This window comes from Manis javanica, chromosome 2 (assembly GCF_040802235.1).
Source record: "Manis javanica isolate MJ-LG chromosome 2, MJ_LKY, whole genome shotgun sequence".
Lineage (NCBI taxonomy): Eukaryota > Metazoa > Chordata > Mammalia > Pholidota > Manidae > Manis > Manis javanica.
Window position 1 is genome coordinate 154,732,628 of NC_133157.1, and position 5,364 is coordinate 154,737,991.

Genomic DNA, 5,364 nt, shown 5'->3' on the forward strand with positions numbered 1-5,364 from the left:
GTTTTGTAGATACTCTTATGAAATTAAACAATCTGTGTCATCTTTTAAAAATATTATAACATGCTACCTTTTATTACTCTCTGGTATTTATGCTTAGATAATTTATTAGAGTTGGGTTATCTTAATAATTAAAGGACAAAACAACCTTTTCCTTTTCCACTATAATCTTGTTAAGGTACCCAAGCAGGTAATATAATTTCCATTTTTAAGATTAACTTTTTAAAAATAGAGACTCCAAGAGGTAAATTGACTTGCCCAGATGAACTTCAAATTAGTAGAGTTAGATTAGGTCCTAAGGCATTAGTTCAGTAACATGTATTATAAGCCTAATATTGATAATATGGTTGAACCCTTATGTGCCAGGCACTATAAATGCTTTACATGCACTGTGACATTTAATGTTCAAAGTAGCCTGATGAGATGGTTATTATTATTATCCCTACTTAACAGATGATAACACCAAACCTTAGAGAAGTTGTATAATTGGCTAAGGTCACAGTGCTAGCAAGTGGTGGCAAGTAGTTTGGTTGTAGACATAGATCTGCTCTTGACAACCACCCAGTGCCAACTCCTGTGCCAGGTTCTGGGAATACAAAGATGAGTAAGAGACAGACAGTCCCCCAACCAAAGGAGCTCACAATCCAGTAGGGGAAACAGATCAACATATGTGTAGCTTGGTTCCTGAAGGAGCCACAGCCCCATGTGGTAAGATATCTCACCAACATTAGAGCAGCTTAATAATATTTGTTGACTAAGTGGTTAAATGGAAGGAAGGAAGGGAGGGAGAAAGAAAGCCATCATTCTTGTTTCTTAGACAAATCTAATGTTGTCTGTATCTTAGGTAGGAGGTAGCTTCCTCTAATAGGAAATGCTTTCAACTTTTTAGAGTAGAAAGAGTTCCTTAAACCCAATCATCTACCTGCCTCTAGCTGGCCTGGTACAATTGTGCTGGGCAACAATGATTGAAAACTATCAAATATAAAGAAAGAGACCACAGCATCATGGAATACCAGAACAGAAAAAAAATGGCTAGAGTCAGTCATCCAGAAAGAGGAGCAAATCCTTTACACACAATTCCGTGGAGGAGGCAGGCTCTGCCACAACTACTGTCCAGGGCAGGCTTTGCTGTCCGAGTAATATTGACCTCGGTGTTCCTAAAACTAACCCCATCTACAAGACCTCCAACACCAAGCTCACCTCCCCCTCTTCAGAAGCTCATCTGTAAGTTAGATTTCCTGCAGAACAGAGATTTCTGGTGACATTGGAGAGGACACTGTCCCCTACCCCCCATGTCCGTCCTTTCTCCCTTCCCATTCCCTAATTATGTCTCTCCTTTTACTCCTCTTCCTGTTTTTCCTCTGTGCTATGCTATGCCCGCTGGAAATAACTCATTCTCAAAGACAAAAAAGAGAAATATGAGTTAATACTAGTTGAATGTGGGTTGTACAACAAGGTCTATTCTAAGCACATATTTTTCAGTGCTGTCATTTCAACAACCTTATGAGTTATTATTACACCTTCCTCTTTAACCCCAAACACACACACATACCCCTTGGTTCAGGCCCACCACCTCTGCCCTGGATTGCTGCAATCACCTTAATGGCATCCCTGCCTCCATTTCTTAACACCCCTGCAATCCATTCTTCACACTGCCCCTAGTGTGGTTTTGATAAAACACATATTGGCTGACCCTGTCTTCGCTTTAAATAAAATCCTTCAGTGACTTCTTATAACCTTCAAGAGAGGTCACACACCCCACAGAAGATAGGCAGATCGGTCATGATCTTGCTCCTGCCTTCTTGCCCAGATTCTGTCTCCACGTGAACCTTCTCTGCAGCCTCACCCTTCTCCTTAGGGGACTCAAGAACCCCCATTTAAAGTCTCCTCTGAGCTCCTATAATATCCTTTGAGCACCTCAACTTACCACTTGGTGTTATAAATACATCTGATTTTGCATACAATCATTTCTCTTCTTGTCTGTCTGCCCCTCTAATCTGTTAACAGAAGGTAAAAGACTTTGTTTTAATCATCTCTAGATCCTTGTCAGCCAGCATAATATCTGGCATATATAGCAGTAAGTTACCAATAACTATTGGCAGAACAGAATAGAAAGGAGAGAATGAAACAGGCAGTTTGATATTTTCCCTACTCAGATAGTATGATTTTTTTCATTGGCCATAGTCTCAAACTTTTCAATGAATGAATGCAAACCTGAATATCCCAGACACCCAGCTATAACCAATGAGTTGTGGAATTAACATCTCTCGTCAGTTATATCCTAATATAAAAACAACCTGGCAAAAAGCAAAAAATGTTCTGGGATCTACTTTTTAAAGTTCCCATCCATTGAGCATGTTGAGAAGACAGCATGTTAAGTACTGTGGGGGGTCCACAGTACTTAAGAGCCTCCTCTTACAGATCAATGCACAGAGATCCCTCTAGCCAAGCCAATGAAGAATAACTTTATTAAGAACAGACAACTATTTATGCACACAAGAGGAAAATTTTCTACAAGTAGTAACACCATTAACATCTTAGCAGCTTTTCCATTATGAATCTGACATTTCCTTCTTCTTCAAAGCCAAATTTGAGTGCCTTTGATTTTTTTTAAATGAATTAATAAAGCCATCAACACACAATAAAAGCCATGCAATATTTGTAATCAGGGGTCTCTAGAGTATATTTTATGTTAAAGAAAACATTAAATTACTAGACCTTCCCCTTCAAATCCCTTAAAACCTTCAGCTTTAGAATGAGAGACTCAAACTCTTCTCTGGGGTTTTAACTTTTATGTGGCTTCTCATTACTTTTTTATCCCCTCTGAAACCCTAAATCCCCGCCACATAGCTTTGGCCCCTTCCATGGCTGAGCTGGCAGCAGGCTGATCTTTTTATTGGTGGGTAATAGATTTAGTTTGATTGCTGACACGGGAACAATGAGAGGATAAACAATTCCATTTGTGGCCATGAAATTCCCCATCTGTTGAGTAGTTCATGACTGAAGAGTACTGGGCAGAGACAGATGAATGGGCTCACCATGCCTGATATTAATGACATCCGTCATACACACTGAATATGTAGCTTCATAAATCAAGAGCTAATAGCAACTCTGGTTGCTCATGTCATTAACTCACTAGTCATTTAAATACCTAAGAATTTACCATGAATGTTGAACCTAGAGACCTGATTTATAATTCTGATCTCACCAAAAAACCAGAGGTAGCAAGGAAAACCAAAAATCCTTTTCTCAGTTGAAAAAAGAAAAAAACTCAGATGCATGCTCAAATATTTGCAGATGAAATATATGGTATCTGGAACTGGTTTCAAAATAAAATGGGTTGAGGGAATGGGTAGAAGTATAGATAAAAAAAGATTGGCCATGAGTTGATCATCGTTAAAGCTTAGTGATAGGAATCTGAGGGTTCATTTTATTATGTTCTTTGCTTGTGTGTAAGTTTGAAAGTATAATGAAGAGATTTTTTTAAATTCGAAGATAACTGGAAAATGGGAGCTCCCATTGTTTGGCATAAGCATTTTTGCCTAATTTTATATTTTCTTAAAGATAAAGAAAAAAACTATGCTCACACTCAGTTCAGGCATTTAACAAGGCAAATAGGCCATCACCATACAACAGGAAAACACACATTTCAGAGTGAGACGATCCGCAACACCTATGGTTTTTCAGGAACTCTTCTCACTCACAGACCAGTCCAAAGGCTGGGAGGCGACTGTCCTTGGGAAGACTAAATGTCCCTCCCCCTACACCAGGCTCCCTTTTTATTTTCCACTGTGATGGGTTACCTATTGTCACCATCACTTCCATTTTGTGGTTTCTTCTCATGTATGTTCAGTCTTAGGTGCTTTAATTTGGAGAGTGTTGTCAAAGAAATGGAAAATTAAAGAACAATAGGAAGGGGAAAAGCAAAAGGAAAGGTGCCTGCGGGAAGGACATCGCCATTTCATTTCTACTAAGTAAATCCTCTTAATGCCACCCAGGACACATTGTTTCAAGTTCAGCTGGATTCCCCAGAGGAAGCTCTAAGTACCTCTCCATTAATCCTGATATCATCGGAAGGCCTGAACAGGAGAAAGAGTGGTGGTGGCTGGCAGCTCACAGCCGAGTCCCCCCAGAGCTTGTGCTCCTGTGGGGAGAACTGCCTAGCCCAAGATCACCTCTTTCCCAAGGTGGCCTTCCTCCACTGCCAGTCAAGTAGGAGGTCAATTAGGAGGTGTGACTGACCACTTTGCCCCAATTTGTGTAACTCTGAAGGCTGCCCAGCTTCAGAGTTCCTTTCTGGGGTTGGCTGAGTTCCTTGTTGGGACTACATGGCAGCCCAGCAAACTCTTCTGCACAATTTTGCTTCCTTCACTCCCTGCTAGGTGTTGCTCCCCTGAGTACTGGCCAGCAAACTTCCTGTATGCAAATTTCATCTGAGTGGCTTCCTGTGAACTTGAGCTGCAACATGATCGTCCCCACCAAATCTCCTCTGTCAGTCTTCCTAGTGCCATCCTGAACTCCTGTTCTCCTCACATACCACAGCCTAATGGCTGGCAATCCTAATCAGTTTTACCTTAAATTATATCCAGAATTTGACCAGTTCTCCCCACCCCACCCACTGCCACCCCACCCTGATCCAGGCCATCATCTCTCACATGTGGCATTGCAATGGCCTCCCAACTCTTCTCCCCACTTCTGACCTTGCCATCCTTCAGACCCTCTCAGCAGAATAACCAGAAAGAAGGCCTTAAGGGCATGACACAGCTCTACTTGAACTGTGCAATTCCCCGTCCCACTCAGAGTAAGAGCTAAATCCTTGCTGTGATCCAGCCTGTTTAAGACAATCCCAGTTTATACTTGCTGTCCCAGCATAATTTAATAGCTATTGCTTTCACTCTCAAAAGAAGCTTAGTTTGGATTACAAGTTTTATGGATACCTCACCTATAAGGCCCTTCATGGAATAGCCTCCTGCTACCTCTTGTACCTCATCTCCTACTACCCTCCCCTTTCACTCTATTCCAGTGACTCCAGAATATTCCTCAAACATATAGACGAACTCCTGCCTCAGCAAGGGTGCATTTGCTGTTCCTTTGCCTGACTTGTTCTTCCCCCAGTTATTTGTAGACTGACTTCCTCACATCCCTCAGGCTTTACTCAGGATTGCTTTTTGGATGAGGTCTTCCCTGGCTACCCCATTTGAAATCTCAAGTCTCTACCCCAACCCTTCATATCCTTCTTCTTTACTATGTACTTTTTTCCTTTTATACCTAGTCACTATTTAATACAGTTTATATTTTACTTACTTTTCCTAATGTCAATCCATTTCACACAAAACGCCATACAAAACAACTGTGTAGCTTATAAAC